This window comes from Rattus norvegicus, chromosome 3, assembly GCF_036323735.1.
Source record: "Rattus norvegicus strain BN/NHsdMcwi chromosome 3, GRCr8, whole genome shotgun sequence".
Classification (NCBI taxonomy): domain Eukaryota; kingdom Metazoa; phylum Chordata; class Mammalia; order Rodentia; family Muridae; genus Rattus; species Rattus norvegicus.
The window spans coordinates 108,715,553-108,741,272 of NC_086021.1; the positions used below are offsets into that span (position 1 = coordinate 108,715,553).

Here is a 25,720-nt window from a genome sequence, read left to right on the forward strand (position 1 = left end):
GATAAGGCTCTTGAAGAAGTTGTCTTATGGACTGTGGTAAGCACGCCCTACTGCCACTGTTAGACGCAGCATTCTTCAGCTCTAGAGGGAGAGATGTGTTGTTGTCTTGGAGCATGGATCAGTCCTCATTAGACATCAACCTATAGCCCCTTGATCTCAGACTTCCAGCCTCCGGAGAATAAATTTCTGCTCTTTACCATTATTTTGTTACAGCGAATGAGATAGACAAAGATACTATTCATTCTATTGTCCAAGTTGTTCCAACTTTGTCCATGGGGAGTACATTCAGATTGACTCATGAAATCTTTTGCTACCATATCCACCAATTCTATGTTTTTGTTTGTTTGTTTTCTTGCTTCCAGAAGATACTTCATATTCAGTTTGGATTTCCCAGCCCCAGGCCTAAAATCAGTATAGTAATTCTATAGCGAGTGTGTCGTTTGTGAAGATATGCTGTCATTTATTGAAACAGGACCTCTAGTCAACAGCCAGTCCAGGAGGAGCTGATGCAAATCACAAGGACTCACTGAATTCTGTCAGTGGCTATGGGAGTGGACTGGAGGTAGGTTATCTCCTGAGATGGGCCTTTAAACGACTGGAGCCCAGTCAGTGGTGGGACCCCAAATATTTAGACCCTGAGCCAGAATCATGCTTGAGAAAAGCTGGAGTGAGGCTGGTCTTACGATGATAGGACTCTCCAGATATGTCTCTGTCTAAGTCTCCAAAGAGAGGGTTGTGGCTCTCTTAGCCTAGCATAGCCTTCCCAGCACAGCCTCTTTACCCACACGCTAGTCAACTCCAGGACGTAAATGGTCAGCGGGCTATGTTTTCTCTGACATCTAGAATAAGCATCTTGTGCCCCAGCCTCTGCTTCCATGCTCTGCTACCACACTGCAAGGCACGGCTTGCTCTCCTTGTGCAGCTACTGACGCTGATGTTTCCTGTCAACAAGACTTGACTTCTCAAGGCCTGGAGTCTCAATCAGTCACAATTAGAGTTTGCATATATATATATGCAAGTAACCCTAAAATATCTGCAAAGTCAATCCCTAATAATAAGCTGTAAATTATGGGTTTATGATCTACCAGCAGCCCTGACTCTCACCACACACAGCATCAGCCATTATAAGCCCTATTAGCACCACTCAAGAATTCGTGAATGAATGTTCCCCTCTTTAATAAGGATTTAATTTTCTGGACTCCCGACGAGCTTTCTCTCCCATTTAAGAATCTCCGAGTCAGTGCAAAAGCAAATGAGGAATTACTCCTGACCAAAAGTCAAGGGTCTCTAGCTTAATTCTGTTGTTTTCACACGCCAAGTATTCCTTCTGGCGATATTTTTACCCAGCACACCAGGAAGACTCTGCCATTCACACCCACACAAGTTCTACACTGAGGGTTAGGGTGAGGGACTCACAGGGAGGAACATGAACAGGTTCATGCCAATTGACATGCACTTGTGTGTCTGGAGTTTGTAAGCCCCTCTTCATCTCAGCAAGGCCCCCTCCTGCAATAGTATCTGTGTTCTTCCAACTGCACTAATTGAACACACACACACACACACACACACGCACGCACGCACGCACGCACGCACGCACGCACGCACGCACGCACGCACGCACGCACGCGGAAGGTAAATAATCACATTTTCCATGGGCTTCCAAGGAGAAGTACACATCATCAGTAGTGATTGCTGACTTCCCGTGTGATCTCAACAGGACGAACCTAAACCCCGCTGTTCTGAAGCATCGTGTGTGAGGGCAGGTAAACAAGCTGTTCACTCTCCTTAAACTATAAGATTCCAGCAGAGTAGGAGGAGACAAGAAGTTCAGAAGAACTTTTTACTCTGAGCCCTTTCTTTTTTTTTTTAAAGATTTTATTTATTCATCTTATATATGACAAGTACACTGTCACTGTCTTCAGACACACCAGAAGAGGGCATCGGATCTCGTTACAGATGGTTGTGAGCCACCATGTGGTTGCTGGGATTTGAACTCATGACCTCTGGAAGAGCAGTCAGTGCTCTTAACCGCTGAGCCATCTCTCCAGCCCCTCTGAGCCCTTTCTAAAAAATACTTTATTTATTATTATATTTAACAATTTTTATGTACACTGGTGTTTTGCCTGCTTGTATGTCTCTGTGAGGGTGTCGGATTCTCTGGAAACGGAGATTCAGACAGTTGTGAACTGCCATGTGGATGCTGGGAATTGAACTCAGAACCTCTGGAAGAGCAGCCAGTGCTCTTAACCTCTGAGCCATCTCTCCAGCCCCCATTCTGGGTCTTAATAGAAATGCTAAGTCGTTTGTGTCACTCCTAGCAGGGTCACTTCTTCTTGGGCATGATAGATGTAGCGTGAGGTACAAGGGGACAGCTCAGTTGGTAAAGTGCTTGCCACTCAAGCACGAGGACCATGAGTTTGATTTCTACCAGTCAGTAAAACCTGGGCGCAGTGATACACACAATTAGTGTCAGAGCTAAGGAAGCAGAGATTCCCAGTAGCTCACTGGCCAGCTAGCCTAGCCTAATGGGGGAGCTCCAGGTCTCAGACTCAAAAACACAGGGTGGAGGTTGTAATGGTGGCTCAGTAGTAAAAGTGCCTTTTGCCAAGTCTGAGGACTGGATTAGATCCTTGGGACCCAATGGTACAGGGAGAGAAGCAAGTACTCCAAACTGTACTCTGACCTCCACTCCCAAAAGAAAAGATTTTAAAAATTGTAAACAAAACAAAACAAATAAAAAAAACACTAAAAAACAGAAAACCAAGGTGGATGGCGCTTGAGACCGGCCTGTGGTCTCCCTGACACCCATGGGTGCAAGTGCACCCAGACACATAAACCTGCACACACACACACACACACACACACACACACACACACACACACACACACCCCACCCTGCGACATTGTATGAATAGCCCTTCAACACATTCAACACTGCAGGCTGGAATAACTGCAGGCTAACCTCGGGAAGCCCGTTACTTCCCACTCCTCAATAATTACTTTTCATCAACAAAGACGGGAAGGGAGGAGTCGATGAAAGAATGCTGGGGTTTCCTAGGAAAGGACTGGCCACAGTTGGCCTGAGGGTTTCCTGCTGGGGCCTGTGGATGATGGCACTGCTTGCTGAAGGTGAGAATCCTCTCTGCTTGGAGAAGCTATAGAAAAGATCAAGGCTTTGTTGCCTTAACTTACCCTAAATCCATGGGGTTTGTTAGAATCAAGAATCAAGTAAATGCCAAACGAACAGAATATTGATCCTGAGCCTCCGCGGAGCTTGGAAAACATATATTTTAGATTTAGAAAATTCTGGTCACTTATGAATGAAGGGGAGACAGAGCTGGGGAGCTCACGGGGAAGGCAGTGCTTGCTATGCAAGAGGGCTGGGATGCACAAGGAGAAGAGTCAACCTGGAGCCTTGTCCCTTGGGAACTTCTGCAGTGCTGATAGGATAAACCAAGAGTAGAAACGTCCAAAATATTGAGCCAGTTTCCAGGGAAACTTCCCTAAAGGTCAGAACCAGAGCAGGGGAAAGCACACAAAACAAACACCCTCCAAGGATGAAAACCTCCAACAAGGCAAGGTCAGGAGAGGGCAGGTGAGTGGACTGCACTTGCGCTTGTATCTGGAGGGAGAAAACTGCTTGCTTCTCTGCCCCCAGCACCTCGGTTTTGCTGCCTCCAACCCAGCAATACAGAGATGATGAAGATCTGACCCACTTTCGACATTGGGTTTATGATGTGGAGTCTCACAGGGCGCACTGTACAGACCCTCTGATTTCCCTGACAGGCTAGCTCCCTGCAAACCACTTCTGTCTCACTTCAGTAAGTTTGCTCATCAATACATTCAGCTACCAAATTGCTTTAATTACAGAACAAGGAAATTGCTTCACTTGGCGAAAGGTTCTTCCTCGTTCTGCTAATGGCTCTCTGGTAGCGTGCCTATGATGAGAGTTTTTTTTTTTTTCTTTCGAGACTGAAAACCATTGAGCTTACTGAGAAGGAGAGAAGGGCTGTGCAGACAGCACAGTGCGGTGGTGAACTGCAATTGCCTTCAGATCTCACACACTGTTCTAGACGATGGCCAGTGACCGCAAAGAAAGGGGGTCCAGGTAGAGCAGCTTCCTGTGGGAAAATCCTCAGAAATGGGAACCTTAAGACACAATCCACATTGCTCTCAGTCTTTCCTATGAGGATTCTAGAAAGTTCTTTGTACCTATCCAGATACCACCTCCTATATAACCAGGGTGCATTTATTGAGATTTCTAACTCAAATTCTGGTTCGTAGAGCATGGAGCAAGACTGAAGACAGCCTCTGATGGGATGTTTTCCTACCTGGGGCACGTAGCCTATATTCCTGAAGAGGGGGTGCAGATGATGCCCTGACGCCCAGCCTGGAGTGTGGATCTTGGCTTTGCCATTCACTCGTTTTGCCACCCTGGAGAGTTACTTCAAACCCTTGGAGTATTTGTTAAGAACAGCACGTGACTGGGAAACAGTGGAAGGGCTCAATAGATACCGTGTGGTTCAGTAGCTATAGGTGCCAGCATGTGCTCACCACCCCCTCTCCTGTTCGTCTTCACGACTCCTCCTCAGGGCCTGAGTTGCTGGCTGGGAACTTCTGACATGCCTGTCTGTAGTAGAAACACAGCTCTTGGAAAGAAGGGAGTTATAAACGCCATCTTTCATCTACAGTGGGGACTGAAATGGGTCCCTTCTTTTTCTTTGCTTGGGAAAAAAAAAAGAGAGTGAATGGCCGAGTGCTCTTAGTGCTAAGACGACCTGGGCCCATGTCTCCACCTGCCACTGAGTGGATGAGTAACTGAGCAGCCTTGCACGGAGGATGGTCCAGCAGCACCTCAGTGGTGAGCATGCGCTTTACCACAGGAGGCGCTGTGATTACACTATGGCTGCATGTCCTTCTCCGCACCTACGAATGCCCTTGACGCATGTCCACCAAAGGAGAGGACTTTAATGGCAGTGTGAACTGAAATCAAGTGGTATCCACAGAAAGGCTGAGCTGATCGTCGTACCATAAAAATCCTCCATATTATTGTTCAGGCAACACTCTGGACAGTCATGAATGCCATTAAAATGGCTCGAAGAGACAGAAACCCATATAATGAATACGAAAAGAAGGACGGCAATGCATCTTTGTATTTTGGGGGGATATTTGTTTGGGCAGACTTTGCTAACAGTTTGAAGAGACTACAACACAACACTGCTAGCTAAAAGTTTAATTACACACAATTGCTTGCTGTGAGTTCCTTTCCCAAATGGTCTCATGCATATTCATCACTGTAATTACAGTAGTGAAAAAAACCTCACAACTAATTATTCCATGTTCCCCATCTTTCACATGCCTAGAATTTTGCATAATTACTGTTGAAATTAATTGCAAGTTAGTTGATTTTATACTTTGTCCTTTCAAAGCTTAATTGAAAATTAATTTAAAAGACACAAAAAATAACGGAGAGGAATCGCCAACCACCTACCTTCAACCATGTCAGATCTGGCCTTACACATAAGGATGGGATTTAATGATGGAGGGCTGAATGGAGGGTTCCTCACATCAGGCTGTAACAAAAAACCAGTCATCTCAGGCCCACATCTATGGGACAGCAGTGAAGACATGACGGTGGGGAGGCCTGCTGGTGGACAAGCGGTTTTCTGGTTGGGTACTTATCATGAGATGACTAGGTAGGTCAGTCTATTTCTTGCCTTGAAAGAAACCATCTAATTTCAGCACCCCAGTCTACTTTTACCTTCGAATGTCTTTGCTTTCCATTTTCAAGGCCTACCTGGCATTCAAGAAACACACACACACACACTCTCTCTCTCTCATATATATGTGTGTGTGTGTGTGTGTGTGTGTGTGTACATACATATATATATATATATATATATATATATATTTTTCCCCTTTCCACCCTGGTATTAGAGTTACAAATAGTTCAAATAGTTCTTTATCGCAGTTCTGTTATAGAACTCTGTTCCCACAATTTCTTGATCTGAGTAACTTTCATCCATCCATAAGGGACCAGGAGGGACCCATATAGTGAGAGTATTATCTTTAAAATTTTTTTAAAATTTAATTAAAACAACTTTTTAAAAAGAGCTATATTTTATGAGCACAGGTGTGTCTGTGTGTATGTGTGTGTGTATGAAAGTGCACATGCATATTGGATTCTTCAGGAAGCCAGAAGCGGACACTGGATCTCTGGTGCTGGAGTTAGAGTTGAGAGCTGCCACATGGTTGCTGGGAACTAAATCTGGGTCTTTCGCAAGAACAGCCAGTGCTCTTAGCTGCTGAGCCATCTCTCCAGCCCCCCAGTGTCTCCTCTTCTAAGAACACTAATCCTGCCATGAGGGTCTTACTCGGAACACTTCAACTAATCTCCATGATGCTAAAGGGCCCATGTCAAACAGCACCACCTAGGGAGGAGGAGGGCTACACCATGTGATGTTCTGGAGAGGCTACAAATCTGAAGTCCCTAGTAAAGTTCAAACAGGCCTCTTCTTCAAAATAGGACAAAGTCCCAATGCCACTGTTCTCAGTTCTTTGAGTGTTTCAGGTGTCTATCTTCCTGGACCTGGGCCTTTTGGCACGGCATGTATCGGTATCCAGGGCGCAGTACCATTCCATACCCACTTTTAAGCTAGGCATGAATTTAATTTAATATGATTTCCCCAACTAACACGGTGTCTGTCCCGTGATACCCAAGAGATGGACCCACAGCTCTTTCTTCACTGATTGAGAGGGAGACACCAGTGGGAAACCTTTGGAGTGAGCGTCATTGCCCCACTTTGACAGAGAAAAACAGGCAAGTTGGGAGAGAGCAAGAAAATCTTTCACAGCCACAGTTAGTGGCTAGGTTGGCATGTGGTGCCACCAAACGTTCTCTTCCCATGACACCGTGATCCCTCTGCATCATCCTGCCACACTTCCATCTGGACAGTTCATATGTCACCTCCTGCCAGCCACAGTCTTTTGGTGGCATGCTCTTCTTAATCCTTAGTCCCAGGCTGCCTGGTATGGCCTTAGTGTCTGAGTCATCTCATCCCCGGATTCATATGCCGAGGCTCTAACGCTAGTGTAACAGGGTTACTGGACTCTCAAGGTGGGGTTAGCATTCCTATAAGAGACACAAAAGAGCTCCTTCTCTCTACCCAGTGAGGACGCAGAGAGAGGATGGCGGTCTACAAACCATCCAGATCTTCACCACAGACCAAATTGGCAGACTCCTTGATCTTAGACTTCACCTTTTAGATCTCTGAGAAGTGAACTTCTGATGTTCAAGCCACTCGGCCTGTGCTACTTGGTAAAGCCTTGGGTACAGACCAAGGTGGCCCTTCTGCAATTTAGGTAAATAACCTTGATTACTATCTCACGCATCTTGGACGGACTCAGGGTGAAAACCAAGAGGAAAACAAGTCAATGGAGAAGACACCCCACAGCATACAGGCAGCCAGGGAGCTACAGTGAAAAGACTGAGGCGAGGTATACACCCAGCTTGTGCCAGGAAATGGCTAGAGTGAGCCAGCGTGTGGCCATAGAGTAGGAACCAAAGCACCCACCAGCCCTAAAAGGATGCTAATGGGGCCCTCACTGAGAGCACTGAGGCGCTGTCAATCAGAGCACACACGGCATAAGAATGAATCTGCCAGTTACTGAGTCACTGAGAGCAAACTGCAAAGCAATTCACACAGCACAATCATTGATTTTTTTTCTTTCCTGTTTTGAGTCCATAAAAATAACTCCTTTAAAGGTGACTTTAGTGATCCCAGCCTTCAGCAATATGAGGACAGACAAGTCATCTTCCAAGAAGCCCTTGAAATGTAGGGGTCTTTATGATCTCTGGAGCAGAGCCTTTAACAGCTCCTTCTGTGTTTAGGTAACCGAAACATGAGAGGTATTTTAAGAAGTGAGGCGAAGTGTCCATGCATTCAATTTCCCTTGTATTATAAACACAGGCTTCCATTCCGATAAGCACCATAAATGTGTATCACAAACCCAAATTAGGGGTTCAGACACAGTCACAGAGCTTCTGAGGACGACTGTGCAAGATGAGAGCACACTGCTGGGAGCCTGGAGGCTGGAAAGCAGCCCTGCAGCCCTGCAGCCCTGTCATGAGCCACATGGCAAAGCTGCCAGGTGGGAGCCCCAGAGGCCGTCTTTGTGGGCAGATCCACCTTGACTCATCAAGGGCAGGAGTGAAGGGCAGACCAGCACCTGAGACCCAGGAGCTAGGAGGCTTATGTTGCTCTCAGCTCTTAAGTCGGTCTTGACTTTAGATATAGGAAAATGCCAGCAGTGTACCGGCTGGTGAAAGGACTCGCAGTTGTTGTTGTTGTTGTTGTTGTTTTTTAAAGACATGGTTTCTCTGTGCAGCGCTAGCTGTCCTGGAACTAGATCTGTAGACCAGGCTGGCCTCAAACTCACAGACATCTGCCTGCCTCTGCCTCCTGAGTACTGGGATTAAAGGTGTGTGTCACCACCACTGAGCTTGGAATATATATTTTGTGAGAGCGGAATGCCATTTTTGGTGATAATAAAAATACGTGTGAATGTATGAATGGACATTTCTTTTAAATACACACACACACACACATACACACTCACACACACACACACAGTTGAAAGGTCTCACACTAAAATGATAATGTTAGTGGTCACAGGATGGTTAAACCAGAGGCACTTTCTGTAATCATTATTTTATAATGAACTGATGCCTCTCCTTCCAGTGATCCCCAGTCTATCAAGTGCTCCACTGGAAGCTTTGCTAACATTCCTGATGAGGAAATTTCCCTTTATTTGTCTTCACTGAGAGCTGGTTCTCTTTCCTCAGAGAGCACTTTCATCTCACTCCAGTCTTCTATCTAGCGTCTCCTTCTTACAGGACAGGGGCCATGGTGGGTATGATTTCATTCTGGGCAACAACTTTATTTTGTAGAAATAATGACAATGACAGCAATGGCCCCAACCATAGCAGCAGTAGCACAGACAGCAGTATGGGTAGCTAGCGTATTTGAAAAGCTCCAGATGCTAAGGAGTCCAGATGCAGTAAGAAGGCCGTGATCTCCATGTCTCTGACAGGGAAATTCTCTCACACAAAGGCTGTACCTTCAGAACAATACCCACGCACTCTAGGCACACAAAGTCAAGACTGTCGTCCAGGCAGAAGGGCTCCTGAGTACATTCTCACCAGTAGGGTGATGACTATTTACCCAGCAGCACCCAGGGATGCCCGAGAAATACTTGAAGAAAAGATTGTTCCTGTGTTCTTTTTTATAATCCTGAAAAGGTTATCTCCATTTTTGGACTGTGGGAAATGAAACAAAAAAAATCACTCCCTGAGGAATAAAATAAATTTTTTTTGGAAAAAAATGTTCTAATACAGACAGCAGTGCTTCCCCTAACGGGAAGAAAAAAAAAAGCCCTATTCATTCAAGTCCCCATTTTTTAATTTTCCTGAGAGTAGAAGGCTGCAAAGACCAGCAGAGTTCAAGGCCATTCTCTCTGGGGCTCAAATTTCTATAGCTGGATGTAGACAGGGTTTCTGGTTCCACATAAGTAGCTAATCAAAGAGAAAGACAATTCTTCATGTGAAAACCCTTCTGATCTTACATCAAGAGAGCCAGGCCCCAGAGACCAGAGCGGAATGACTGAAGGTTAAGACGTGCCAGGCACTTTGTATGCTGCACGAGGGATTTAGGTAAATCATGTAGGAATGGGACATTATCAATTCTGCCTTTAAAAAAACAAAACCAAACAAGGCAGAAGTGGCTCTATTTGCATGGTTTTCGCAGAATGTGACTGTCTGTGGAGCTAAAGGGCCCCACGTGCATTGTTATCGGGAAATATTTAACGGATTAGGACCGTATGCACTGGCAGACAGACCTGATTCAAGTTTTTCACATGATATGAATCCTCCTGGGTCAAACTGAACATGCTGGCGCCATGCCAGGTTAGAGCAGGAGATGGAACTGGCCTAATTCAGGCCTCTCCATTCATTTCCATCCAAGAAAGCATACGGCCTCTCCTTACAGCTCATTGTTTCGGGATTAGCAGATGTATTGTCAGCGCAGACAGAATACCGATGAGACAGGGCCTCACGTCATCAGGCGTTTGATGTGGTTAAACTGCCACCCTATTTCAAAGCCTGCAGAAGCCACTGTACATCCCCAGCTTGGCCTGCAAACGGAATACAAAAGAGTACTTCGCTGGTTGGTGATGAACTGATGCCCACCTGCTCCTTCTACGAATTTTAAAACCAGGGAGGGAAGATGTAGTGCTCTCCCAATTCTCTTGTGCCTTAGAGTAAGAAAAGAACACATTTCCCACCATTTCCCCATTCTTGGCTCACACCAACGATATTAACTACCTCAGTGAAGCCAGAAGCATCTGTCCCTGTCAGAGCCTGCAAGCAGATCCAGCTACCAGGCAGTTGTGAAACACTTCAGCATCTGTCAGGATTTAATTAGGCTAGCTTTTTGGATGGGGTGTGATCCCAGCCCCAGCTTGGGAGGAACATTTTCACAAAGGTGCTGAAATGGTTGGGATGGGCTGAGGATGGCACAGAGTAGCCTGGATTCTCGTGTCATCTGACCTGGGGGGGCAGTAGCAGGAAGTGGTTGGCTTTTCTTTATGGGACTGATCCTAAAGACAGGACTCAGATGTAGACCCACTTGAGCGACCTTTACACACAGATGGGGAATTAACAGAACTGTGCCCTTTGGCTTCTATGTGCAATTCTTTTTTTTTTTTTTAAAGGAAATAAGGATGGTTTATTCTGGATCCATTTTGAGTCACCATGGCCCGAGAACACAGGTTTAGATCACCCCAGATTACATGTTCCAACATGGAAACAGTTTCCCAAGATTTTTATACTTTTATACAACAAATAAAATCATGAATCAGGGCAAGTTTAAAAGACATTGGTGGATACATGGGAGAGGTGGCTGTAACATGATTAGGGAAGTTATTCTACAGCTCCAAGATGCTACCTGTTGACATTCTGCACTCTTGAATGGGTGGAAGCTAGTGCTCTGCTAAGTTAATAGCTTCTAAGGCTTTTTTATGTATTATCATGATGTGTTGCTTCTCTATGTGCAATTCTTAATCTCACTGTCTGGACGACTGAGGTGGAGGGAAGGCACAGAGGGACTCAGAATATATTTCTCCCTAAAAACAGTAGCCAGGACCTTGGGAGCTGGTTAGTTTCTAACATACTTGCCAGGGAGGTATAAAGACCTATGTTCAATCTCCAGAACATACATGGAAAGCCAGGCACGGTGGTGTGTGCATGCAGTCCTACGGCTGGGGAGGCAGGGACAGGCAGACCCTTGGGCTCACTGGCTAGCTAGCCCAGCCTACTTGCTGAGTTCCAGACCAGTGAGAGACCCTGTATTAAAAAATAATGTGGACTGCTCACGAGGAATGTCATCCAAGGTGGGCCTTTAGCATTTGTGTGTGTGTGAATACATGTGTACTCACACGCACATGTGTACCCTCCCCCATGAACCCCAGTCACCCAGGACTTGACCCCTCATACATGCAGGCGTTGGACTGGTGCATCACACCTGCAAGCTGTTCTCTTGTCCCTCCTCTGTCTGGCTCTCCAACTCATTAGTCATCTTCTCTCTGCTTGACAACGTTCCCTTTCTACTCAGTTATTCTTCCCAGGCTCTGAGCCTTCTTAATGAAAAGCTCCTTGAATGTTCGAAAGGGATTAGATGCTGCGACTTCGGGGCACAGCATCAGAGGATCAGTGGGAACAACACAAATGGCCAATAACAAGGGATTAGTCAGACCCTGCACAGTGACAATCGGTGGCCAGGTGTGACTGGAATTGCCAGTCTTCACAGGGTGCCTGAGTCCGAGGAAGTCGGGTTTCCAGGACTAATGTGAGACACAAATAACTGATTTTAATAGGGCTCTTGGAGGAAAGTAAGAAACTGCCCCCATTAGCTTGATCTAAACCTCACTGCCACTGAGAGTGGTAATGGTGGTGATGTTGCAATTGTAGCTGACATGGGCTTCCTGTATGTCAGTGCCATTCTTCATGCTTATATGGGTCGTGTGTCTTTCTTATTGTAGTAATCCCATTACAGAAATATCAATGTTCCTACTTCTCAGAGGGTAAGACTGAGGCAAAGTGTGTGTGTGTGTGTGTGTGTGTGTGTGTGTGTGTGTCTGTCTGTCTGTGTGTGTGTGTCTGTGTGTCTGTGTGTATGTGTGTGTGTAACTTGCCCAGGATTGCCAGGAAGTGATACGAGTCCAGCTGAGTTTACTCCAAACTCTATCCCTTCAGGTTTCTGACTTCTCTATCAAGTGTGGGCACGGAGGGTCTATGTCTACCTTGGCTTCCACTTGTAAGCAAAATAATGCTCACCACACAGAGATTGATAAGTAAATTATCTGCTTTGTGAGCAAATTCATGGATCCCTACATCAATGGTCATATTGCTTTAGAGAGTTGAGGATACTCAAGCTGAGAAGGACGAAGTGTCCTTCTTTCTTTATTCTTCAGGCTTAAGGGTGTGGCTGAGTCTTGAGACCAGATCAAGGTGATATGCTACAGCGAGGGACCCCTGGACAACAGATTGTCTATAATCACCAAGACTCCAAGCATGTGAGGGAGAACAAGACACCTGGTGGTGATACCAGGTGGGAAAGAGGCACCTGCAGGCACAAAGCTATTGGAGGATATGGTCATGTGAGGGCAGCTGACAAAGGTTCCCGAATCCGTCTTTTTGCAGATACCCTATAGAGTTGGACTTTCCTGTCCACTACAGGATAGGCTGGGGTGTGTGAGCTGTTTGACTTGTAGAAGACCTAAGAAATAGAGGGGTTACCATAATTCATGGGACCTCTCAGCTGGGAAGTTGCAGAGGTAGGACTTGAATCCAAGCCTATCAGTTCTCCAGATCCCGAAGGCCTTTCCCAAAGCACACAGGGACTTTGCTGGCCAGGGAAACTGCAAGAGGCCTGAGCAGACTATAAGAGAAGAGCCACAGAGACACACGAGCTGACTGAGATGGAAGTGTCACGGGAAGCTTTGGGAGAAAGTGGGTCTTATTTCAACTCAATTCTTAAGTGATACTTTTAAGAGGGAATTTGGGGGAGGGGGCTGTGACAATACTCATCAGGCAGAGGCAGCAGCGACTTAGGTGGAAGAGAAAAGGAGGTTCCTGCTTGGACACAGTCGATAGAGGATAGGCAAGAGGCAGTGGTACAGGGTCTTAAGCAGCAGGCTGTGGAGTTTAGTCTTATAACCCAGAGGGCTCTCCAGCAGGGGTGGGCAGGGATAAAAGCAGTATTGGTGGACACACACACACACACACACACACACACACACACACACACACACTCACTGGTGGCTGAATGTGAAATGAGTTACAGTAGAAAGTGTGGCCAGGCAGGAAGGAAGTGAACCTCAAAGGGGACACAGGGTATGGAAGTTTTAAGGCAAGGAAGTTACAATTATCTGCCTGACCCAATTGCCACTGGGGTGCAAAAGATGGGATCAGTAACCCATGTACATCAGCTCAGGGGATGCAGCCTCAGCCCCATTTTACAGAACAAAGAACAGAAGCTGGGAAAGGTGAAGCCAAGCGCTCTCAGCCACGCCCACCTGGTAAGCAGCAAGTGGGCCTATGAATGCAGTGTGGTCTGGTTGCACAGCCAGTGCTCAGAAGCACCACACAGAGATCTTAGCAAGAGCTCTGTAGTCCTGGTAGCTGGCCCCAAGCCTGAGACCTCATCTCGGAAAGGGGGCGCTGCTATTCCACCACAGGGTGCCAGGCAGCTGGCTTAGGAAACACTGTCTCCATTTGCAGCTTATAGAGGCCGGTGTTACCACCCACATCCCTGGATTGAATCCCAGCCGTCTGGAAGAGCAGGAGGAAAGAGAATCAATGCTATCTGGCTCCTCAGATAGGCACCATGTGGCTTTGCTTTGAAGGCCTGGGTTACATTGTAACTTAGCCCACAAAGGGGCCTTGTGATGCCTGCATGTGACCCGGACCCATTTGGATGGCACCTCTGCCGCCTCCTCAGCTTTGTGGTTGACCAAAATGTTCAGAATTAGATTTTTCAATAAATGGCTCATTCCGCAGTTACCCTGCAGAGAAAAAAAAAGTCAGGTCACAGGCTTCTGAAATGTCACCTCTGCATCTTTGCTACCATTACTGCAGAGGCTCCAAAGCCGAGAGCTGGGTAGAGAGGTTCAGCATGTCCAGTCCATCTGTTGCATGGCTGAAAATACTTGAAAGAGCCTTTTCTCACACAGCTCAGTTTTAAAGTGTGTGTGCGGCTTCGGCCTGTGGCCCTGGCTCTCACCAGTGCATTTTTGGAATTTTTTTTCTCAACAAGTCACGTGCGTGCTCAATTTAAAGAGTCTAAGGGCTGTGTGAAGCCTGATGAAAGTTAACAACATTCTCTGACTCTCTTCTCTTAGAAGCAAACGTTTCCCTCGATTTTAGTGAGGTGGGTGGGTGGAGGGGTCTTCAGATATCTCTAAGTTCTTAGCTGATGTCACCTTCTTTGATTTGCCCTTGTTAGGGATTATCCACTGTCTCCCTACTGTGGAGGATGAGGACTTAGCTGTTGCACATCACCATGTCCGCCCTCCTGCACATGCTCCTTAAGCTCCAGGCTAGATACACTCTCAATGCCCACTGTTTTTGTTGTCTCCAGCAAGGAGGCATTGTTCGTGAATCACATAGTCGAGTATGACTTCAAGACTTTTCTTCTGGGTGAACTTTTGGTTTTTCTGCAGTTCATACAGCCCCCTTGTTTGTTTAGTAGCCTATATATTTCTCATGAATCCAGAGAGCATCCTCTCTGCCATCATGTGTCTATCAAGTGAAGTTCCCTGAAAAAGCCGTACCTACATTAGACACAAGACATTAGATTGACTGTTTAGAATTTTAATAATCATGGAGACTTGGAATATTCTAGGCACAAAGTATATTGGGTATGTTTAGGTCACCTAGAGAGCCATTATTACCTACCTCTGTGTGTGACTTAAGATCCTTGTGACCTCTGGGTAAATCCATTTGGAATGTATGAACAGACCGCAAGTTTCCAAAAACCCAAAGCTCAGTTGCTATTGGCCCCACTTTGCTGTCTAACTGCCTAACTGATGTTCCACCAGTGAGGGGCTGGAGATTGCTCAGTGTTAAAAGCATTGGCAGCTTGTCTAGAGCAGTAGTTTTTAACCTGTGGGTTGTGACCCCTCTGGAGTAGAAGGACCCTTTTGAAGGGGTGGCCTAAGAGCATGGGAAAACATAGATAATTACATTTATGATTTGTAATAGTAGCAGAATTACAGTAATAAACTAGCAACAAAATAATTTTATGGTTGGGGGGGTCATCACAACACAGGGAACTGTATTAAAGGGTCTCGGCATTTAGAAAGGTTAAAAACCACCGTTCTAGAGGACTGTGGTTCAACTCCCAGCACCCACACGGGGGCTCATGGAATTCTGTGACTCTATCTCCAAAGATCAGATGCCTTCTTCTGGCCTCCAGAGGTACCAGGCGCGCACACGCATATAAAATACTCAAATATGTAAAAATCTGAGTTATGATTACTGCCAGACTGTAAAGTCATCATAAAACTGATACCTTGTTGGCATTTGCAGGAGCCTGGTCTGTGTTTCTGGGCCATGGCTACTTATAATTGGCTCCAGAATAAGTTACTGATTATTCATTTTGGTGTGAGAACGTACGTGTGTGTGTGTATGTGTGTGTGTGTGTGTGTGTGTGTGTGTGTGTGTTAAATACAGCATCAATTGCTTGGCACAGGAACCCACCCCTGGGTATGGAATAGTTTTAGTCTGGACCTGGGGTCCACACACCACTGCACGGCAGCCAGCCTGGTCGCCCCTGTCCACTCCACCCAATTTCAGCCTCCAGTGCCCCATGCCTAATAGCTCTCTCGTCATTAAACCTGCAGTTTCAGTGGTTCTTTGGAAGGCCTCTACCCATCATTTCTGAGAAGTTCTTTATTGTACAGCGTCTAAGACAGAAGTCTTTGCTTGGGGGTTGACTGTCTTATGCCCAATGTAGTTAAAATGTGTGATACCATTTTGAGTTTTATATCTTCTACAGACCTGTTTTTACTTATGCTTTTGTTCTTTAATGCCCTCTCCAGACACGTTTGGATTTCTTTCTTCCCGCTGGTGCGCTGAAGTTTCATGATGATGTGCTTAGCATGGTTTATGGCCACTCACTGATGAAATCTCACCACCCCCTTTCTATCTGAAAAGCACTGTTCTTTTAGTTTGTGGAAATGGATTTCAATTTCTTTCTAGAATTTCCTGTTATTTGGATGTAAATCTACTAACCAGGCCCTTGGTTTCTCTTATGTTTCTGTCTTATTTTCTATTCCTATGAGATCTTGTACTTTCTGGGACATAATTTCAAATTGGTCCCCAGAACTTTTACTATGTTAAAATCTCTCTGGGTTAAAAAGGAAGAGAGCATTGTACTTTTATTGCAACTTTGCAATTATCTCTCAGAGTTTCAGTTCTGGTCTGTATCTTTCAAGATGCTATTCTGTGTGTGTGTGTGTGTGTGTGTGTGTGTGTGTGTGTGTGTGTGTGTGTGTGTGTGTATCCCACTCATGTGTGTGGAGTGTATATGCAGGTTTTTCATACAAATGCCTGCTGATCCATTTATCTATCTGTCTGTTTATCTATCTATCTATCTATCTATCTATCTATCTATCTATCTATCTATCTATCTATCTGCCTGACCCTCTCCTCCCAGTATCCGCTTCCTCCCATCCACTCTTCCTCTTTCTCTTCAGAAAAGGGCAGGCCTCCCATGGTTAGTAAACAGCCCTGGCATATCAAGTTGCAGTAAGACCAGGCACCTTCTCTCCTATTAAGGTTAGAGGAGACAACGCAGTAGGAGGAAAGGGTCCCAAAGGCAGGCAACAGTTGAGCCATGGACAGGCCCTGGTCACTCTGTTAGGAGTCCTACATGAAAACCAAGCTGTGCAATTGTAACATATGTGTAGAGGACCTACGTTAGTCACATGTGGGCTTCTTGGTTGGCAGTTCAGTCTCTGTGAGCCCCTATGAACCCAGGTTAGTGGATTCTGTGTGTGTTTTTTATGGTGTTCTTCACCCCTCTGGCTCCTACAATCCTTCCTCCCACCTCTCCTATGGGATTCCTTAAACTCTAATGTTTGGCTGTGGGTCTATGTATTTTGTTTCTATCCGTTGCTAAGAGAAAGACTCTCTGATGAAAATTGGGCTCAGCGCCTTCGATCTATGAGCACACTATACCCTCTTAAGCAATGAGCTCTTTTTCAAGGCCATGGGCCTATGGGCTTTAAGTGTGGGGCCCTAAAATGTTTGTATTAACTGTGGGTTTCCCAAGCAGGTGTCTCAGCTGGAGAGAACTGATCCACTAAACTGGTGAATTTCCTCACTGGTCCTTTCCTAAACTATGTTCTAGAAACTAATTTAAGAGAAAACAGTAGTTAGAAGTTTATTTTGTTAACTTGCATCAAGTCCCTGGTTCCAGAGAGCATTCTCTTCCCTCAGCCATGCTACATGTCTGGTATTCTGTATACATGTCCTCTCCCTTCATGAGAGAGCGAGCTCTGGCTTCCACCTGGTGCAGGGTGGGAAGCAGCAAGCACAAAGGCTGGTTCAGGAAATTTCAAGCAGTCTTTCTGCTTTTTGGACCTCTGTTTCCAGAGTTATCCCAGGCTGTAATTCCTAGGCCTTCTGGTAGCTTCTTGGTTCCCATAAATGCCAGCTTAGGATACTGTTTCCTGAGTCGAAAGTCTTTTTAGACTGCCTGTCTTTTTATTTTCTAGCTTACACATTTTTGTTGCTATTTTTTCCTTCTAGCAGATTGACCCTTTAAAAAGCCATTCTGTTGAACGTCTAGGAGGAAATGGAATGCGTGTGCTCCAGCTGTCATCTTAAATGAGTAGTCTTAGAATCACAGCCGTCCTGTCGTCCATCCTACCTACCTCCCTTAGTTGTCTGGGGCTCCTGGCTCTGCAGCAGTGCCATGACGTGGATTCTGCTCATCTTGTGTGGTGGCTGCCAGATTCTACCAAGTATGACATGCTTTCTATCAAGAAAAGGACGCAGGGCCATGGACAGAAACAGGGTTAATTCAGCTGAGTCCTGCTCGGTGTGATACTTGGTCTCGTTTGTAGCCTCAGGATAATACACTGCATCCCTATACACTTTCAGGGTTCTTAGCAGGATCAAACAGGATAATGGCTGTGAAAGCCCTTCAGAAAGCACAAAGTCGAACAGAAACAAGGCTTTGCTACTACTTAAAACCTCACTTTTATCGCCTGGAATTCAACCTGAAGTCATTTGGGCCGGTCTTCAGGAAAGAGGCCTATCTCCAGGAATCATACAAATCATCCTGTGGCGTTTAAAGAAATGTCCTTCAGTCGCAGACGAGTGACATGGTGGTGCTTTTCACTCCACTGACGGCATTTGCTGAAGCCAGACAGGTTCCATGGCACATCAAATAAACATACCCAGAATCCAAGAAAGGATTTTCCTCATGGAGCCCCCTCTACAGTGAGTCTGTTTCTCAGCTGCCTCGGCGAAGTCAACAACATTGGAGAAAGCGAGTAAACCTATCTAAACAGTGGACATATTCCAGCATCAGAAAAGTATGCAGTGAAGGTAACTTCACAGAAAAGATGCCCAACGCTAACTAAGCAATAAGCACAAGCGTCAGAAGCATCCACATGATCTCACTCCTACAAGACCATCAAGCCCTGTGCACATGTAGGTATGTATACATCTGTATGTATGTACTGCATATATGTACAGTCATACAAAAGGTCAGGCACTGCATGTGGAGAGGAACGTGTGTTTTCTGGAGTGACTTTCTGGAGCAGAGTGAAGGGTGCCTACTAATGTTGCAGAGAGAGACGTCCTTCCAGGACTGGTGGTAATCCCCTCTCAAGAGGCCACAGTATAGTGGCTACTTCTGCAAAAAAGGGTTGGGGGAGGGTACACTCACAAGAGACCTTTTGTTTTTATTCTACCTGGTTCTGAGCTGTCTATGATTTATTTATAAAAATTTATTTATTTTAGTGTTATTTAAACACTATTTATAAAAATGAAAAGATCAAACATTAATGCAAATTATACAAAAGAAAATGAAATCTAGTGAAATCTTCACCTATATTTCAAATGAAGGTCGTACACAGTCAGGAAAAAATGGATCAGGTATAAAGAAAAGAGTCCCAGATTCATTTGCCGGTGTGGGGGTAGGGGGGATAACATACACTTGTGCTAGAGATAGTGAGTGGGTGCAGTTCTTACCATCTAGAAGCCACTAATGGGTGTGCCTTGGGTCGTGACAACCATCTATACTTCCATACAAGCTCATTATAAACATTCAAGGGAGAATCATTCATTTTTTTAAAAAGTGATGTGATTCTCATTCTCACATTTTGCGTATATAGTTCAATGATTTCTGAAAAATACATGTACACAGGCACTCAAACAGGGAACTAATCTTTCACCAAATCCCCTAGCTACAGCTGGGGGTGTGCAGATATGTGGGGACAAGCTCACTCTATCATGGTCAAGTGTATGAATGTGTGCTTAGCACGAGCTCCTTACCCTGTATCTCCTGAGTCAAGACCTGCTTCATGGTATCCAGACTTAGACCTGTATTTCCCAGGGACTTCCTGATTCTGTGTAGTCCTATCCTGGGTGTCTCCTGGCTTGCTGGCTCACAGGTGTCTTGGCAATGAACATGATGATCCTAGACCACACATGCAATCAGTCTGGCAATGCTATTCAGAGCTGTAAAGCTTTTTGGAGGTGGACCAATTCTCTGTAACAAGCCCCTTTCCAAAAGAGATGGTTAGCTCCTGTGACTCACTGAACAAGGAAGCATTTTGCCAGTTCCTCCATACACTCTCTCTGGGTTAGCATAATCATCCTAATAGCTCATCCATGTGAGTGCATACTGTACTATAAGTATGTCAAACGATCTACCCTTCTAAGACTACTTGGTGCTCTGGCTACAGTTACTTCACCCATGAAGAACTGAGTGGGAGGTCTGGACTGGTCTCATATCTGCAAGGCTGCACTCCATCCAGAGAGGGGCAGGCACTCCACGGTTTGTGTCCTCTTCTGACTTCTTGACTGCTGCTCTCTCTGCTAGACTCTGTGGCTTCTGCCTGATCCATAAAAAATCCAAGTCCATCTTTCTTATCAAGAGGTAAATATACAGCCATTTCTAGGTATCGCTAGGGCCACAAAGGGGTCTTTTAGCTCTGTCTAGACACAGAACCAACAGAGCGTACTGTATAACCATACTTTATAGCCAGAGGTTTTTTATCTTGTTTCTTCTCCAGGGAATTGGCTGATAAATCTAGCATTGCAGGTGGAGAGAAACATGTTTTCTGGAGTGACTTTCTGGAGCAGAGTGAAAGGCTTATATACTAACGTTGCAAAGAGAGGCATCCTTTCAAGACTGGTGGCACTCCCCTTTCAAGAGGCCAATTAATCCATTTGAAAGAATAATAAAAACAAGAGTGATGGTGATCAGGCATGGCTGACTACCCACTTTTCAACGAAGGAAACCAGACTTCTTTTCTCAGCCTGCATGCATCAGTTTCTGTGGTCACCCTGAGCCACTGAATTAATCAAACTATATTTAGCACCTAGGGCAGCAGGAGGACTGAGAAAGGGAAGATCAGCTTGGGGCAGCCTATCAGTGGTGGGCCTTACTGGCCAATGTCCTGGCATCTCAGGTCTCCCATTATCTGTGGATTCCCTCTGTCTCCATCTAAGAGCACAGACTCATTACAATAAGCTAATTGTTACTGTGAGCTCTAAGCTCTCATAGCCAAGATTCCCAGAGCCACCGTGGGATATCAGAGGTTCACAGTGTGGGTAAAGGTCAGGATATGTTCCCTGCTAGAACAGGCTTTGGTAGAGGTTCTGCTCTGGACTTCTAATCCCAAGGCTGGACTGGCCTGACCAGAGCAGAGACCAGTTCTGGTTTCATGCAGGATGACATAGTCAAACAACTCACCTACTGGGGAAAAACAAGAACAACAACAAAAGTTCCAGAACAACCATTCTGGAGTAAAATATTTTAAAAGCATATTAGTATCACGGACAAGGTGACAGAAAGGAAAAGGTAAGTAAGTGTTGACTTGGGCAAACAAAGTCACTTTTCTTCTACGAGACTCAAAGTTGAGTTTAAATAAAACTTGTACTTCCATTTTTCTCCAGACAAAAGAACACAAATCAAGATGTTCACCAAACACAAGAGTCGAAAAGGAGGCTGTCCTTTGTGCTTGGATGCCACAGAGGTAAACTCTTTGGTTGAAGAAAACCCCAGAAGCAAACCTTTTCCTCCTCAGCCAGAGCACTGCAGAGAAGTTGTGTTTGCAAGAGGCACGGGGAAGATGAAGAATTTATCATTGTGGCTGGCTGGGTCATAGATTATATATACACCTTGGGCTGGCAGTTTTGGAGGTCAAGGGAGTTTCACAAGCTTGGTTTGATAAGGTACTGATCCAACTGGCCTCCTAGGCACCTAACAGTAGACAGCCTAGATCTCTAAAGGAGTCATCCATTCAAACACTCCAAAATCCTTTGAAACAAGTTGTCAAGGACATTGGGTAGCATACTGTTAAAAAATACCTACAACTTGGAGAATCAAAGGGCCATGAGGTAACCAGATGAAACAGCAGACATCAGAAATATAATTATATCAGGTGCTAAATTGTCAGGCCAAATCATATGTGTGTGGCTATGCTTTTAAGATGTGCTATGTGCTATAAATACATACATACATACATACATACATACATACATACATACATACATACACACACACATATGAAGATGAACTAGACTGGAAAAAGAACCAAATAGAATGCACTGAAATGAAAACTACTATAACTAAAATGGAAAACTCAATGGAGCAGTTTAATGGTAGATTAGACATAGATGAAGAGACTAAACGAACTGAAAGATGTGCAGGAGGAATTCCTCACAAAGCAGCAGAGTGGCCCACCAAAATAGAAACATTGAAATGATTGTACAAACAGGGTCACTTTAGGTGCTTATCATGATACAGAGCCCAGGGAGCTAATCATACCTATCTGGTTCTTCAACACTAAGCAGAGTCTCAGGAATGTGCTATGGTAACAGGCATGAAGGTCGTCCACACCCTGACAATCAGTGAAACTGTGTGAACCTAAGGGCTAGACTTTTCCTTTTGTTCAAACTATATTTAGTATTTTCTCAGTCATTGTATAGTTTTTCTCCAGAGTAGCAGGGTAGAATGTAAAACATTGTTCTCTATGTCTTGATCAACATATTTTACTTTAATCTGATGGGAGTTTAGGCAGAAAAGTCAGTATGTGGTTTTGTTGTGGTTTAAATGTAAAATGTTCCCTATAGGCTTGTGTGTCTGAACCCAGGCTCTAGCTGCTGCTGGTGTGTGGAAAGGCTATGGAACCTTTAAAAGGCAAAGCCCCACAGAAATAAAAGAAGCACTATGGGAGAGCCCTGTGGTTTTATAGCCTGCTATAGCTTCCTCTTCACTCTCTGTTTTCTAAGTTCAATTGCACACAGCCAGCTTCCTGCTCCTGCCACACAATAACTTCCCTGCATGCTGTTGTGTCTTTCCAAGATGATAGGCTGTATCTTTCCAACGGTAAGACAAAATAACTCCATTCTCCTTTTAGATGCTTTAGTTAGGAGAGTTTATCATAACAGAAAGAAAGAAGCTAAGACAGTTTTGAATGTTTCAAAGCGAATGATTGCTTGAGAACCAAGCAGATATCCACACTTTTGCTTTGAGTTTGAGGATATTTACCATCATTGATTAACCTGTTTTTGTTTGTTTTGTTTGTAAAAGGATCTGCTATTTGTCTCTCCACTCGGGGCAGCCTGTGAAGAGTGTATCTTGAGTTTGTTCACTACTGTTGTGTCCTATGCTAGATCTCTTAACCTCTCTGTGTCTCACTCACTGTAGATACCTCACTATCTATATCCCCATTGATGTTCCTCAACTGCTCAGTATGGTTCCTGGGACACTTAAGTTCTGAAAAACTGGAAGCCATTATTATTATTTTTTTTGGAAGCCATTGTTAATGAATGATGCCTCCATCTCTTGAATTCCAACTCAACCTGATCAAGCCTGTTTTCTTTTCTTTTTTTATAAATTGGATGATTTTTATTTACATTTCAAATGTTTCCCAGTTTCCTCTCCATAAACCCCTTATCTCGTCCCCGCTTCCCCTGTTCCCCCACCCACCCTCCACTTCCCGCATCCCTGCCCTGATATTCCCCTACACTGGGGCATTGAGCTTTGGCAGGACCAAAGGCTTCTTTTCCCATTGATGCCCAACAAGGCCATCCTCTGCTACATATGGAGCCATGGGGCTGTCCATGTGTACTCACTCTTTGGATGATGGTTTAGTCCCTGGGAGCTCTGGTTGACTGGTATTGTTGTTCTTATGGAGCTGTAAACCCCTTCAGCTCCTTCAATCCTTTCTCTAACTCCTCTATTGGGGACCTTGTTCTCAGTTCAACTGTTGGCTGTGAGCATCTGCCTCTGTATTTGTCATGCTCTGGCTGAGCCTCTCAGGAGGCAGCTACATCAGGCTCCTGTCAACATGTACTTCTTGGCATCAGCAATATCCTCTGGGTTTGGTGGCTGTATGTATATGTGCTAAATCCCCAGGTGGGGCAGGCTCTGAATGACCACTCCTTCAGTCTCTGCTCCAAACTTTGTCTCCATATTTCCTCCTATGAATATTTTTGTTCTCCCTTTTAAGAAGGACTGAAGCATCTGCACTTTGGTTATCCTTCTTCTTGAGCTTCAGGTGGTCTGTGGATTGTACCTTGGGTAATACAAGCTTTAGGGCTAATATCCACTTATCAGTGAGTGCATACCATGTGGTTTTGTGTGTGTGTGTGTGTGTGTGTGTGTGTGTGTGTGTGTGTGTGTGTGTGTGTGTGTTTGGATTACTTCACTCAGGATGATATTTTCTAGCTCATTCCATTTGCCTATGAATTTCATGAAGTCATTGTTTTTGGTAGATGAGTAGTACTCCATTGTGTAGATGTACCACATTTTCTGTATCCATTCCTCTGTTGAAGGGCATCTGGGTTCTTTCCAGCTTTTGGCAATTATAAATAAGGCTGCCATGAACATAGTGGAGCCTTTGTCCTTGTTATATGTTGGAGCATCTTTTGGAGTGGTATAGCTGGATCCTCAGGTAGTACTATGTCACATTTTCTGAGAAACCTCCAGACTGATTTCCAGAGTGGTTGTATCAGTTTGCAATCCCACCAAACCTGTTTTCTATCCCTCCAAATTTCTGTTGCTTCTTTAAAAGCAGCAGCCTCATGACAATTGTCTTAGCCTGGCTCTTTGCTTAGTGTTTAATAATGTCAGTTTTCCTTAATTGCAAACAAAACCTAAAGGCTGTCATGACTAAGTGGTGGTCATTCTAAAAGTGTCTTCCCAGGGATGCAGAACATGGTAGATAAAGGGGAAGACACACAAGGCTATTAATAGTAAGGCTTGCTTGCAGCGTGGTGTCATGTGACACAAGGTCTGCAGGTGCTTCAGCAGGGAGCTAAGGCAGGTCCATGAGGTGAGTGGACAGAAGCTTATGCAACTTTGGAAGCTGAGTGGAGCCAGTCTTTCAGGAGGATAACTATTCCAGGAAGCTGGCAACACTGCCCAAGGGGGAGCTTGCTCCCTGTCTTGTTGAGGCGGACCAGATTGAGGTGAGTATGAATAGGGAAGAAAATCTTGATGCTAAAATTTTTCCTGAGCACACAGGATCAAATTCTGAGGACTCTAAGCCACTGTGCTACTACCAATGTTGATCTACTTCCTTTTGCCAGATGTTACATGCAGGTAGGCGTATGTGAGCGTGAGTGCAACCTTGAGTCTGAGTAGTGAATCTTTAAAGGATCACCTCACTCTTCACTCCCTGATAAAGTCTCCTCAAACCACCTTCCATATAGAGCTGATCAATTTCTCTTCCCTGGTTCTCACAGGCAACAGTTTGTGCCCAGCTGCTTCTACTGTCCCAATGCAGAAGGCTCTTCCTTTTGTTACATGCAGTCTGGACTAGTGGTAAGGCCAGATCAGGAAGAGAGGGAATTGTGCTAAGGAACTATGTTTCCTATAAGGGAAGCTCAGTCAGGCTGACAGTCAGCGTAAGTTCCTGATGTTAGGGCATTCTCTGAACTAAGGACGTGTGAGCATTCTCTCTCTCTCTCTCTCTCTCTCTCTCTCTCTCTCTCTCTCTCTCTCTCCCCCTCTCTGTGTGTGTATGTGTGTGTGGGGTGTGCTTGTGTTTGTATTACAATTGGTCCCCACCCCCAACAAGGCATTCTTATTATCAATTTAATGACACTTTACATTTTCTGAGTGTTATCCATCCATTAATAATTGAGCAACTTTCCAAAACAATATTCAGCTACCTTCTCCAGAGAGAAAGAAAGCTGTAATTAAAAATATGGCAGTCTATTCAGGAAGGCCATATTTAATTAGTCCACTTTCGTTTAATTTAGGTTGCTCTTCAGAAAACAGCTCACAAAGAACATGCCAGAATCTTCCTAAGATTTCCTCATGAAGCCTAGAGTATGGGCTCCTCAGACAGTGGAGTCCAAAGTCTAGTGAGTGTGTTGAGTGTGTGCCTCTCCACCTCAGGCCTGCTG

The 25,720-nt window shown here is 45.0% G+C and overlaps 1 protein-coding gene and 1 long non-coding RNA gene across 3 annotated transcripts in view; one reads left to right on the top strand and one right to left on the bottom strand.

Moving 5' to 3' along the window:
- Ldlrad3 (low density lipoprotein receptor class A domain containing 3) overlaps positions 1 to 25,720 on the bottom strand; it is a 241,803-nt gene that overhangs the window by 21,025 nt on the left and 195,058 nt on the right. The gene's annotated exons all lie outside the window — the stretch shown is intronic.
- On the top strand, positions 340 to 23,987 carry LOC134486413 (uncharacterized). Its single transcript, XR_010065274.1, has 3 exons — positions 340 to 18,785; positions 21,257 to 21,336; positions 22,595 to 23,987. It is a non-coding gene; the product is annotated as an uncharacterized LOC134486413 (long non-coding RNA).